Source organism: Delphinus delphis, chromosome 19 (genome assembly GCF_949987515.2).
Source record: "Delphinus delphis chromosome 19, mDelDel1.2, whole genome shotgun sequence".
Lineage (NCBI taxonomy): Eukaryota > Metazoa > Chordata > Mammalia > Artiodactyla > Delphinidae > Delphinus > Delphinus delphis.
Genome location: NC_082701.1, coordinates 453,581 through 467,155, shown reverse-complemented (window position 1 = coordinate 467,155; position 13,575 = coordinate 453,581).

The window sequence follows — 13,575 nt, the reverse complement described above, 5'->3', positions numbered from 1 at the left end:
ACGGGTTAGGATTAGGGGACGTGTGAGGGTCAGGCTTCGGGGAAGGGTTAGGGTTAGGGTTCGGGCTAGGGTTAGGGTTAGGGGACGGGGACGGTTTAGGGTCCAGGTGAGGGTACGGCAACGCTTTAGGGGGAGCGTGCGTGTGAGGGTGCGGGTTAGTGTTAGCGTACGGGTTAGGATTAGGGGACGGGTGAGGGTCAGGCTTCGGGGAAGGGTTAGGGTTAGGGATCGGGCTAGGGTTAGGGTTAGGGGACGGGGACGGTTTAGGGTCCAGGTGAGGGTACGGCAACGCTTTAGTGGGAGCGTGCGTGTGAGGGCGCGGATTAGTGTTAGCGTACGGGTTAGGATTAGGGGACGGGTGAGGGTCAGGCTTCGGGGAAGGGTTAGGGTTAGGGTTCGGGCTAGGGTTAGGGTTAGCGGATTGGCACGGTTTAGGGTCCAGGTGAGGGTACGGCAACGCTTTAGGGGGAGCGTGCGTGTGAGGGCGCGGGTTAGTGTTAGCGTACGGGTTAGGATTAGGGCACGGGTGAGGGTCAGGCTTCGGGGAAGGGTTAGGGTTAGGGTTCGGGCTAGGGTTAGGGTTAGGGGACGGGGACGGTTTAGGGTCCAGGTGAGGATACGGCAACGCTTTAGGGGTAGCCTGCGTGTGAGGGCGCGGGTTAGTGTTAGCGTACGGGTTAGGATTAGGGGACGGGTGAGGGTCAGGCTTCGGGGAAGGGTTAGGGTTAGGGTTCGGGCTAGGGTTAGGGTTAGGGGACGGGGACGGTTTAGGGTCCAGGTGAGGGTACGGCAACGCTTTAGGGGGAGCGTGCGTGTGAGGGCGCGGGTTAGTGTTAGCGTACGGGTTAGGATTAGGGGACGGGTGAGGGTCAGGCTTCGGGGAAGGGTTAGGGTTAGGGTTCGGGCTAGGGTTAGGGGACGGGGACGGGGACGGTTTAGGGTCCAGGTGAGGGTACGGCAACGCTTTAGGGGGAGCGTACGTGTGAGGGCGCGGGTTAGTGTTAGCGTACGGGTTAGGATTACGGGACGGGTGAGGGTCAGGCTTCGGAGAAGGGTTAGGGTTAGGGTTCGGGCTAGGGTTAGGGTTAGGGGACGGGGACGGTTTAGGGTCCAGGTGAGGGTACGGCAACGCTTTAGGGGGAGCGTGCGTGTGAGGGCGCGGGTTAGTGTTAGCGTACGGGTTAGGATTAGGGGACGGGTGAGGGTCAGGCTTCGGGGAAGGGTTAGGGTTAGGGTTCGGGCTAGGGTTAGGGGACGGGGACGGGGACGGTTTAGGGTCCAGGTGAGGGTACGGCAACGCTTTAGGGGGAGCGTACGTGTGAGGGCGCGGGTTAGTGTTAGCGTACGGGTTAGGATTAGGGGACGGGTGAGGGTCAGGCTTCGGGGAAGGGTTAGGGTTAGGGTTCGGGCTAGGGTTCGGGTTAGGGGACGGGGACGGTTTAGGGTCCAGGTGAGGGTACGGCAACGCTTTAGGGGGAGCGTGCGTGTGAGGGCGCGGGTTAGTGTTAGCGTACGGGTTAGGATTAGGGGACGGGTGAGGGTCAGGCTTCGGGGAAGGGTTAGGGTTAGGGATCGCGCTAGGGTTAGGGTTAGGGGACGGGGACGGTTTAGGGTCCAGGTGAGGGTACGGCAACGCTTTAGGGGGAGCGTGCGTGTGAGGGCGCGGATTAGTGTTAGCGTACGGGTTAGGATTAGGGGAGGGGTGAGGGTCAGGCTTCGGGGAAGGGTTAGGGTTAGGGTTCGGGCTAGGGTTAGGGTTAGGGGATGGGCACGGTTTAGGGTCCAGGTGAGGGTACGGCAACGCTTTAGGGGGAGCGTGCGTGTGAGGGCGCGGGTTAGTGTTAGCGTACGGGTTAGGATTAGGGCACGTGTGAGGGTCAGGCTTCGGGGAAGGGTTAGGGTTAGGGTTCGGGCTAGGGTTAGGGTTAGGGGACGGGGACGGTTTAGGGTCCAGGTGAGGGTACGGCAACGCTTTAGGGGTAGCCTGCGTGTGAGGGCGCGGGTTAGTGTTAGCGTACGGGTTAGGATTTGGGGACGGGTGAGGGTCAGGCTTCGGGGAAGGGTTAGGGTTAGGGTTCGGGCTAGGGTTAGGGTTAGGGGACGGGGACGGTTTAGGGTCCAGCTGAGGGTATGGCAACGCTTTAAGGGAAGCGTGCGTGTGAGGGCGCGGGTTAGTGTTAGCGTACGGTTTAGGATTAGGGCACGCGTGAGGGTCAGCTTCGGGGAAGGGTTAGGGTTAGGGTTCGGGCTAGGGTTACGGTTAGAGGACGGGGACGGTTTAGGGTCTATGTGAGGGTACGGCAACGCTTTAGGGGGAGCGTGCGTGTGAGGGCGCGGGTTAGTGTTAGCGTACGGGTTAGGATTAGGGGACGGGTGAGGGTCAGGCTTCGGGGAAGGGTTAGGGTTAGGGTTCGGCCTAGGGTTAGGGTTAGGGTTAGGGGACGGGGACGGTTTAGGGTCCAGGTGAGGGTACGGCAACGCTTTAGGGGGAGCGTGCGTGTGAGGGCGCGGGTTAGTGTTAGCGTACGGGTTAGGATTAGGGGACGTGTGAGGGTCAGGCTTCGGGGAAGGGTTAGGGTTAGGGTTCGGGCTAGGGTTAGGGTTAGGGGACGGGGACGGTTTAGGGTCCAGGTGAGGGTACGGCAACGCTTTAGGGGGAGCGTGCGTGTGAGGGTGCGGGTTAGTGTTAGCGTACGGGTTAGGATTAGGGCACGGGTGAGGGTCAGGCTTCGGGGAAGGGTTAGGGTTAGGGATCGGGCTAGAGTTAGGGTTAGGGGACGGGGACGGTTTAGGGTCCAGGTGAGGGTACGGCAACGCTTTAGGGGGAGCGTGCGTGCGAGGGCGCGGATTAGTGTTAGCGTACGGGTTAGGATTAGGGGACGGGTGAGGGTCAGGCTTCGGGGAAGGGTTAGGGTTAGGGTTCGGGCTAGGGTTAGGGTTAGGGGACGGGGACGGTTTAGGGTCCAGGTGAGGGTACGGCAACGCTTTAGGGGGAGCGTGCGTGTGAGGGCGCGGGTTAGTGTTAGCGTACGGGTTAGGATTACGGGACGGGTGAGGGTCAGGCTTCGGGGAAGCGTTAGGGTTAGTGTTCGGGCTAGGGTTAGGGTTAGGGGACGGGGACGGTTTAGGGTCCAGGTGAGGGTACGGCAACGCTTTAGGGGGAGCGTGCATGTGAGGGCGCGGGTTAGTGTTAGCGTACGGGTTAGGATTAGGGCACGGGTGAGGGTCAGGCTTCGGGGAAGGGTTAGGGTTAGGGTTCGGGCTAGGGTTAGGGTTAGGGGACGGGTACGGTTTAGGATCCAGGTGAGGGTACGGCAACGCTTTAGGGGGAGCGTGCGTGTGAGGGCGCGGGTTAGTGTTAGCGTACGGGTTAGGATTAGGGGACGGGTGAGGGTCAGGCTTCGGGGAAGGGTTAGGGTTAGGGTTCGGGCTAGGGTTAGGGTTAGGGGACGGGGACGGTTTAGGGTCCAGGTGAGGGTATGTCAACGCTTTAGGGGGAGCGTGCGTGTGAGGGCGCGGGTTAGTGTTAGCGTAAGGGTTAGGATTAGGGCACGGGTGAGGGTCATGCTTCGGGGAAGGGTTAGGGTTAGGGTTCGGGCTAGGGTTAGGGTTAGGGGACGTGGACGGTTTAGGGTCCAGGTGAGGGTACGGCAACGCTTTAGGGGGAGCGTGCGTGTGAGGGCGTGGGTTAGAGTTAGCGTACGGGTTAGGATTAGGGGACGGGTGAGGGTCAGGCTTCGGGGTAGGGTTATGGTTAGGGTTCGGGCTAGGGTTAGGGTTAGGTGACGGGGACGGTTTAGGGTCCAGGTGAGGGTACGGCAACGCTTTAGGGGGAGCGTGCGTGTGAGGGCGCGTGTTAGTGTTAGCGTACGGGTTAGGATTAGGGCACGGGTGAGGGTCAGCTTCGGGGAAGGGTCAGGGTTACGGTTCGGGCTAGGGTTAGGGTTAGGGGACGGGGACGGTTTAGGGTGCAGGTGAGGGTACGGCAACGATTTAGGGGGAGCGTGCGTGTGAGGGCGCGGGTTAGTGTTCGCGTACGGGTTAGGATTACGGGACGGGTGAGGTTCAGGCTTCGGGGAAGGGTTAGGGTTAGGGTTCGGGCTAGGGTTAGTGTTAGGGGACGGGGACGGTTTAGGGTCCAGGTGAGGGTACGGCAACGCTTTAGGGGGAGCGAGCGTGTGAGGGCGCGGGTTAGTGTTAGCGTACGGGTTAGGATTAGGGCAGGGGTGAGGGTCAGCTTCGGGGAAGGGTTAGGGTTAGGGATCGGGCTAGGGTTACGGTTAGAGGACGGGGACGGTTTAGGGTCCAGGTGAGGGTACGGCAACGATTTAGGGGGAGCGTGCGTGTGAGGGCGCGGGTTAGTGTTCGCGTACGGGTTAGGATTACGGGACGGGTGAGGTTCAGGCTTCGGGGAAGGGTTAGGGTTAGGGTTCGGGCTAGGGTTAGGGTTAGGGGACGGGGACGGTTTAGGGTCCAGATGAGGGTACGGCAACGCTTTAGGGGGAGCGAGCGTGTGAGGGCGCGGGTTAGTGTTAGCGTACGGGTTAGGATTAGGGCACGGGTGAGGGTCAGCTTCGGGGAAGGGTTAGGTTTAGGGTTCGGGCTAGGGTTACGGTTAGAGGACGGGGACGGTTTAGGGTCCATGTGAGGGTACGGCAACGCTTTAGGGGGAGCGTGCGTGTGAGGGCGCGGGTTAGTGTTAGCGTACGGGTTAGGATTAGGGGACGGGTGAGGGTCAGGCTTCGGGGAAGGGTTAGGGTTAGGGTTCGGGCTAGGGTTAGGGTTAGGGTTAGGGGACGGGGACGGTTTAGGGTCCAGGTGAGTGTACGGCAACGCTTTAGGGGGAGCGTGCGTGTGAGGGCGCGGGTTAGTGTTAGCGTATGGGTTAGGATTAGGGGACGTGTGAGGGTCAGGCTTCGGGGAAGGGTTAGGGTTAGGGTTCAGGCTAGGGTTAGGGTTAGGGGACGGGGACGGTTTAGGGTCCAGGTGAGGGTACGGCAACGCTTTAGGGGGAGCGTGCGTGTGAGGGTGCGGGTTAGTGTTAGCGTACGGGTTAGGATTAGGGGACGGGTGAGGGTCAGGCTTCGGGGAAGGGTTAGGGTTAGGGATCGCGCTAGGGTTAGGGTTAGGGGACGGGGACGGTTTAGGGTCCAGGTGAGGGTACGGCAACGCTTTAGGGGGAGCGTGCGTGTGAGGGCGCGGATTAGTGTTAGCGTACGGGTTAGGATTAGGGGACGGGTGAGGGTCAGGCTTCGGGGAAGGGTTAGGGTTAGGGTTCGGGCTAGGGTTAGGTTTAGGGGATGGGCACGGTTTAGGGTCCAGGTGAGGGTACGGCAACGCTTTAGGGGGAGCGTGCGTGTGAGGGCGCGGGTTAGTGTTAGCGTACGGGTTAGGATTAGGGCACGTGTGAGGGTCAGGCTTCGGGGAAGGGTTAGGGTTAGGGTTCGGGCTAGGGTTAGGGTTAGGGGACGGGGACGGTTTAGGGTCCAGGTGAGGGTACGGCAACGCTTTAGGGGTAGCCTGCGTGTGAGGGCGCGGGTTAGTGTTAGCGTACGGGTTAGGATTAGGGGACGGGTGAGGGTCAGGCTTCGGGGAAGGGTTAGGGTTAGGGTTCGGGCTAGGGTTAGGGTTAGGGGACGGGGACGGTTTAGGGTCCAGCTGAGGTTATGGCAACGCTTTAAGGGAAGCGTGCGTGTGAGGGCGCGGGTTAGTGTTAGCGTACGGGTTAGGATTAGGGCACGGGTGAGGGTCAGCTTCGGGGAAGGGTTAGGGTTAGGGTTCGGGCTAGGGTTACGGTTAGAGGACGGGGACGGTTTAGGGTCTATGTGAGGGTACGGCAACGCTTTAGGGGGAGCGTGCGTGTGAGGGCGCGGGTTAGTGTTAGCGTACGGGTTAGGATTAGGGGACGGGTGAGGGTCAGGCTTCGGGGAAGGGTTAGGGTTAGGGTTCGGGCTAGGGTTAGGGTTAGGGTTAGGGGACGGGGACGGATTAGGGTCCAGGTGAGGGTACGGCAACGCTTTAGGGGGAGCGTGCGTGTGAGGGCGCGGGTTAGTGTTAGCGTACGGGTTAGGATTAGGGGACGTGTGAGGGTCAGGCTTCGGGGAAGGGTTAGGGTTAGGGTTCGGGCTAGGGTTAGGGTTAGGGGACGGGGACGGTTTAGGGTCCAGGTGAGGGTACGGCAACGCTTTAGGGGGAGCGTGCGTGTGAGTGTGCGGGTTAGTGTTAGCGTACGGGTTAGGATTAGGGCACGGGTGAGGGTCAGGCTTCGGGGAAGGGTTAGGGTTAGGGATCGGGCTAGGGTTAGGGTTAGAGGACGGGGACGGTTTAGGTTCCAGGTGAGGGTACGGCAACGCTTTAGGGGGAGCGTGCGTGTGAGGGCGCGGATTAGTGTTAGCGTACGGGTTAGGATTAGGGGACGGGTGAGGGTCAGGCTTCGGGGAAGGGTTAGGGTTAGGGTTCGGGCTAGGGTTAGGGTTAGGGGACGGGGACGGTTTAGGGTCCAGGTGAGGGTACGGCAACGCTTTAGGGGTAGCCTGCGTGTGAGGGCGCGGGTTAGTGTTAGCGTACGGGTTAGGATTAGGGGACGGGTGAGGGTCAGGCTTCGGGGAAGGGTTAGGGTTAGGGTTCGGGCTAGGGTTAGGGTTAGGGGACGGGGACGGTTTAGGGTCCAGCTGAGGGTACGGCAACGCTTTAAGGGAAGCGTGCGTGTGAGGGCGCGGGTTAGTGTTAGCGTACGGGTTAGGATTAGGGCACGGGTGAGGGTCAGCTTCGGGGAAGGGTTAGGGTTAGGGTTCGGGCTAGGGTTACGGTTAGAGGACGGGGACGGTTTAGGGTCTATGTGAGGGTACGGCAACGCTTTAGGGGGAGCGTGCGTGTGAGGGCGCGGGTTAGTGTTAGCGTACGGGTTAGGATTAGGGGACGGGTGAGGGTCAGGCTTCGGGGAAGGGTTAGGGTTACGGTTCGGGCTAGGGTTAGGGTTAGGGTTAGGGGACGGGGACGGTTTAGGGTCCAGGTGAGGGTACGACAACGCTTTAGGGGGAGCGTGCGTGTGAGGGCGCGGGTTAGTGTTAGCCTACGGGTTAGGATTAGGGGACGTGTGAGGGTCAGGCTTCGGGGAAGGGTTAGGGTTAGGGTTCGGGCTAGGGTTAGGGTTAGGGGACGGGGACGGTTTAGGGTCCAGGTGAGGGTACGGCAACGCTTTAGGGGGAGCGTGCGTGTGAGGGTGCGGGTTAGTGTTAGCGTACGGGTTAGGATTAGGGCACGGGTGAGGGTCAGGCTTCGGGGAAGGGTTAGGGTTAGGGATCGGGCTAGGGTTAGGGTTAGAGGACGGGGACGGTTTAGGGTCCAGGTGAGGGTACGGCAACGCTTTAGGGGGAGCGTGCGTGTGAGGGCGCGGATTAGTGTTAGCGTACGGGTTAGGATTAGGGGACGGGTGAGGGTCAGGCTTCGGGGAAGGGTTAGGGTTAGGGTTCGGGCTAGGGTTAGGGTTAGGGGACGGGGACGGTTTAGGGTCCAGGTGAGGGTACGGCAACGCTTTAGGGGGAGCGTGCGTGTGAGGGCGCGGGTTAGTGTTAGCGTACGGGTTAGGATTACGGGACGGGTGAGGGTCAGGCTTCGGGGAAGCGTTAGGGTTAGTGTTCGGGCTAGGGTTAGGGTTAGGGGACGGGGACGGTTTAGGGTCCAGGTGAGGGTACGGCAACGCTTTAGGGGGAGCGTGCGTGTGAGGGCGCGGGTTAGTGTTAGCGTACGGGTTAGGATTAGGGCACGGGTGAGGGTCAGGCTTCGGGGAAGGGTTAGGGTTAGGGTTCGGGCTAGGGTTAGGGTTAGGGGACGGGGACGGTTTAGGATCCAGGTGAGGGTACGGCAACGCTTTAGGGGGAGTGTGCGTGTGAGGGCGCGGGTTAGTGTTAGCGTACGGGTTAGGATTAGGGGACGGGTGAGGGTCAGGCTTCGGGGAAGGGTTAGGGTTAGGGTTCGGGCTAGGGTTAGGGTTAGGGGACGGGGACGGTTTAGGGTCCAGGTGAGGGTATGACAACGCTTTAGGGGGAGCGTGCGTGTGAGGGCGCGGGTTAGTGTTAGCGTAAGGGTTAGGATTAGGGCACGGGTGAGGGTCATGCTTCGGGGAAGGGTTAGGGTTAGGGTTCGGGCTAGGGTTAGGGTTAGGGGACGTGGACGGTTTAGGGTCCAGGTGAGGGTACGGCAACGCTTTAGGGGGAGCGTGCGTGTGAGGGCGCGGGTTAGTGTTAGCGTTCGGGTTAGGATTAGGGGACGGGTGAGGGTCAGGCTTCGGGGAAGGGTTAGGGTTAGGGTTCAGGCTAGGGTTAGGGTTAGGGGACGGGGACGGTTTAGGGTCCAGGTGAGGGTACGGCAACGCTTTAGGGGGAGCGTGCGTGTGAGGGTGCGGGTTAGTGTTAGCGTACGGGTTAGGATTAGGGGACGGGTGAGGGTCAGGCTTCGGGGAAGGGTTAGGGTTAGGGATCGCGCTAGGGTTAGGGTTAGGGGACGGGGACGGTTTAGGGTCCAGGTGAGGGTACGGCAACGCTTTAGGGGGAGCGTGCGTGTGAGGGCACGGATTAGTGTTAGCGTACGGGTTAGGATTAGGGGACGGGTGAGGGTCAGGCTTCGGGGAAGGGTTAGGGTTAGGGTTCGGGCTAGGGTTAGGGTTAGGGGATGGGCACGGTTTAGGGTCCAGGTGAGGGTACGGCAACGCTTTAGGCGGAGCGTGCGTGTGAGGGCGCGGGTTAGTGTTAGCGTACGGGTTAGGATTAGGGCACGTGTGAGGGTCAGGCTTCGGGGAAGGGTTAGGGTTAGGGTTCGGGCTAGGGTTAGGGTTAGGGGACGGGGACGGTTTAGGGTCCAGGTGAGGGTACGGCAACGCTTTAGGGGTAGCCTGCGTGTGAGGGCGCGGGTTAGTGTTAGCGTACGGGTTAGGATTAGGGGAGGGGTGAGGATCAGGCTTCGGGGAAGGGTTAGGGTTAGGGTTCGGGCTAGGGTTAGGGTTAGGGGACGGGGACGGTTTAGGGTCCAGCTGAGGGTACGGCAACGCTTTAAGGGAAGCGTGCGTGTGAGGGCGCGGGTTAGTGTTAGCGTACGGGTTAGGATTAGGGCACGGGTGAGGGTCAGCTTCGGGGAAGGGTTAGGGTTAGGGTTCGGGCTAGGGTTACGGTTAGAGGACGGGGACGGTTTAGGGTCTATGTGAGGGTACGGCAACGCTTTAGGGGGAGCGTGCGTGTGAGGGCGCGGGTTAGTGTTAGCGTACGGGTTAGGATTAGGGGACGGGTGAGGGTCAGGCTTCGGGGAAGGGTTAGGGTTAGGGTTCGGGCTAGGGTTAGGGTTAGGGGACGGGGACGGTTTAGGGTCTAGGTGAGGGTACGGCAACGCTTTAGGGGGAGCGTGCGTGTGAGGGTGCGGGTTAGTGTTAGCGTACGGGTTAGGATTAGGGCACGGGTGAGGGTCAGGCTTCGGGGAAGGGTTAGGGTTAGGGATCGGGCTAGGGTTAGAGTTAGAGGACGGGGACGGTTTAGGGTCCAGGTGAGGGTACGGCAACGCTTTAGGGGGAGCGTGCGTGTGAGGGCGCGGATTAGTGTTAGCGTACGGGTTAGGATTACGGGACGGGTGAGGGTCAGGCTTCGGGGAAGGGTTAGGGTTAGGGTTCGGGCTAGGGTTAGGGTTAGGGGACGGGGACGGTTTAGGGTCCAGGTGAGGGTACGGCAACGCTTTAGGGGGAGCGTGCGTGTGAGGGCGCGGGTTAGTGTTAGCGTACGGGTTAGGATTACGGGACGGGTGAGGGTCAGGCTTCGGGGAAGCGTTAGGGTTAGTGTTCGGGCTAGGGTTAGGGTTAGGGGACGGGGACGGTTTAGGGTCCAGGTGAGGGTACGGCAACGCTTTAGGGGGAGCGTGCGTGTGAGGGCGCGGGTTAGTGTTAGCGTACGGGTTAGGATTAGGGCACGGGTGAGGGTCAGGCTTCGGGGAAGGGTTAGGGTTAGGGTTCGGGCTAGGGTTAGGGTTAGGGGACGGGGACGGTTTAGGATCCAGGTGAGGGTACGGCAACGCTTTAGGGGGAGCGTGCGTGTGAGGGCGCGGGTTAGTGTTAGCGTACGGGTTAGGATTAGGGGACGGGTGAGGGTCAGGCTTCGGGGAAGGGTTAGGGTTAGGGTTCGGGCTAGTGTTAGGGTTAGGGGACGGGGACGGTTTAGGGTCCAGGTGAGGGTATGACAACGCTTTAGGGGGAGCGTGCGTGTGAGGGCGCGGGTTAGTGTTAGCGTAAGGGTTAGGATTAGGGCACGGGTGAGGGTCATGCTTCGGGGAAGGGTTAGGGTTAGGGTTCGGGCTAGGGTTAGGGTTAGGGGACGTGGACGGTTTAGGGTCCAGGTGAGGGTACGGCAACGCTTTAGGGGGAGCGTGCGTTTGAGGGCGTGGGTTAGTGTTAGCGTACGGGTTAGGATTAGGGGACGGGTGAGGGTCAGGCTTCGGGGAAGGGTTAGGGTTAGGGTTCAGGCTAGGGTTAGGGTTAGGGGACGGGGACGGTTTAGGGTCCAGGTGAGGGTACGGCAACGCTTTAGGGGGAGCGTGCGTGTGAGGGCGTGGGTTAGAGTTAGCGTACGGGTTAGGATTAGGGGACGGGTGAGGGTCAGGCTTCGGGGTAGGGTTATGGTTAGGGTTCGGGCTAGGGTTAGGGTTAGGTGACGGGGACGGTTTAGGGTCCAGGTGAGGGTACGCCAACGCTTTAGGGGGAGCGTGCGTGTGAGGGCGCGGGTTAGTGTTAGCGTACGGGTTAGGATTAGGGGACGGGTGAGGGTCAGGCTTCGGGGAAGGGTTAGGGTTAGGGTTTGGGCTAGGGTTAGGGTTAGGGGACGGGGACGGTTTAGGGTCCAGGTGAGGGTACATCAACGCTTTAGGGGGAGCGTGCGTGTGAGGGCGCGGGTTAGTGTTAGCGAACGGGTTAGGATTAGGGGACGGGTGAGGGTCAGGCTTCGGGGAAGGGTTAGGTTTAGGGTTCGGGCTAGGGTTAGGGTTAGGGGACGGGGACGGTTTAGGGTCCAGGTGAGGGTACGGCAACGCTTTAGGGGGAGCGTGCGTGTGAGGGCGCGGGTTAGTGTTAGCGTACGGGTTAGGATTAGGGCACGGGTGAGGGTCAGGCTTCGGGGAAGGGTTAGGGTTAGGGTTCGGGCTAGGGTTAGGGTTAGGGGACGGGGACGGTTTAGGGTCCAGGTGAGGGTACGGCAACGCTTTAGGGGGAGCGTGCGTGTGAGGGCACGGGTTAGTGTTAGCGTACGGTTTAGGATTAGGGGACGGGTGAGGGTCAGGCTTCGGGGAAGGGTTAGGGTTAGGGTTCGGGCTAAGGTTAGGGTTAGGGGACGGAGACGGTTTAGGGTCCAGGTGAGGGTACGGCAACGCTTTAGGGGGAGCGTGCGTGTGAGGGCGCGGGTTAGTGTTAGCGTACGGGTTAAGATTACGGGACGGGTGAGGGTCAGGCTTCGGGGAAGGGTTAGGGTTAGGGTTCGGGCTAGGGTTAGGGTTAGGGAACGGGGACGGTTTAGGGTCCAGGTGAGGGTACGGCAACGCTTTAGGGGGAGCGTGCGTGTGAGGGTGCGGATTAGTGTTAGCGTACGGGTTAGGATTAGGGGACGGGTGAGGGTCAGGCTTCGGGGAAGGTTTAGGGTTAGGGATCGGGCTAGGGTTAGGGTTAGGGGACGGGGACGGTTTAGGGTCCAGGTGAGGGTACGGCAACGCTTTAGGGGGAGCGTGCGTGTGAGGGCGCGGATTAGTGTTAGCGTACGGGTTAGGATTAGGGGACGGGTGAGGGTCAGGCTTCGGGGAAGGGTTAGGGTTAGGGTTCGGGCTAGGGTTAGGGTTAGGGGATGGGCACGGTTTAGGGTCCAGGTGAGGGTACTGCAACGCTTTAGGGGGAGCGTGCGTGTGAGGGCGCGTGTTAGTGTTAGCGTACGGGTTAGGATTAGGGCACGGGTGAGGGTCAGGCTTCGGGGAAGTGTTAGGGTTAGGGTTCGGGCTAGGGTTAGGGTTAGGGGACGGGGACGGTTTAGGGTCCAGGTGAGGGTACGGCAACGCTTTAGGGGTAGCCTGCGTGTGAGGGCGCGGGTTAGTTTTAGCGTACGGGTTAGGATTAGGGGACGGGTGAGGGTCAGGCTTCAGGGAAGGGTTAGGGTTAGGGTTCGGGCTAGGGTTAGGGTTAGGGGACGGGGACGGTTTAGGGTCCAGCTGAGGGTACGGCAACGCTTTAAGGGAAGCGTGCGTGTGAGGGCGCGGGTTAGTGTTAGCGTAAGGGTTAGGATTAGGGCACGGGTGAGGGTCAGCTTCGGGGAAGGGTTAGGGTTAGGGTTCAGGCTAGGGTTAAGGTTTCGGGACGGGGACGGTTTAGGGTCCTGGTGAGGGTACGGCAACGCTTTAGGGGGAGCGTGCGTGTGAGGGCGCGGGTTAGTGTTAGCGTACGGGTTAGGATTAGGGGACAGGTGAGGGTCAGGCTTCGGGGAAGGTTTAGGGTTAGGGTTCGGGCTATGGTTAGGGTTAGGGGACGGGGACGGTTTAGGGTCCAGGTGAGGGTACGGCAACGCTTTAGGGGGAGCGTGCGTGTGAGGGCGCGGGTTAGTGTTAGCGTACGGGTTAGGATTAGGGGACGGGTGAGGGTCAGGCTTCGGGGAAGGGTTAGGGTTAGGGTTCGGGCTAGGGTTAGGGTTAGGGGACGGGGACGGTTTAGGGTCCAGGTGAGGGTACGGCAACGCTTTAGGGGGAGCGTGCGTGTGAGGGCGCGGGTTAGTGTTAGCGTACGGGTTAGGATTAGGGGACGGGTGAGGGTCAGGCTTCGGGGAAGGGTTAGGGTTAGGGTTCGGGCTAGGGTTAGGGTTACGGGACGGGGACGGTTTAGGGTCCAGGTGAGGGTACGGCAACGCTTTAGGGGGAGCGTGCGTGTGAGGGCGCGGGTTAGTGTTAGCGTACGGGTTAGGATTAGGGGACGGGTGAGGGTCAGGCTTCGGGGAAGGGTTAGGGTTAGGGTTCGGGCTAGGATTAGGGGACGGGGACGGGGACGGTTTAGGGTCCAGGTGAGGGTACGGCAACGCTTTAGGGGGAGCGTGCGTGTGAGGGCGCGGGTTACTGTTAGCGTACGGGTTAGGATCACGGGACGGGTGAGGGTCAGGCTTCGGGGAAGGGTTAGGGTTAGGGTTCGGGCTAGGGTTAGGGTTAGGGGACGGGGACGGTTTAGGGTCCAGGTGAGGGTACGGCAACGATTTAGGGGGAGCGTGCGTGTGAGGGCGCGGGTTAGTGTTAGCGTACGGGTTAGGATTAGGGGACGGGTGAGGTTCAGGCTTCGGGGAAGTGTTAGGGTTAGGGTTCGGGCTAGGGTTAGGGTTAGGGGACGGGGACGGTTTAGGGTCCAGGTGAGGGTACGGCAACGCTTTAGGGGGAGCGAGCGTGTGAGGGCGCGGGTTAGTGTTAGCGTACGGGTTAGGATTAGGGGACGGGTGAGGGTCAGCTTCGGGGAAGGGTTAGGGTTAGGGTTCGGGCTAGGGTTACGAATAGAGGACGGGGACGGTTTAGGGTCCATGTGAGGGTACGGCA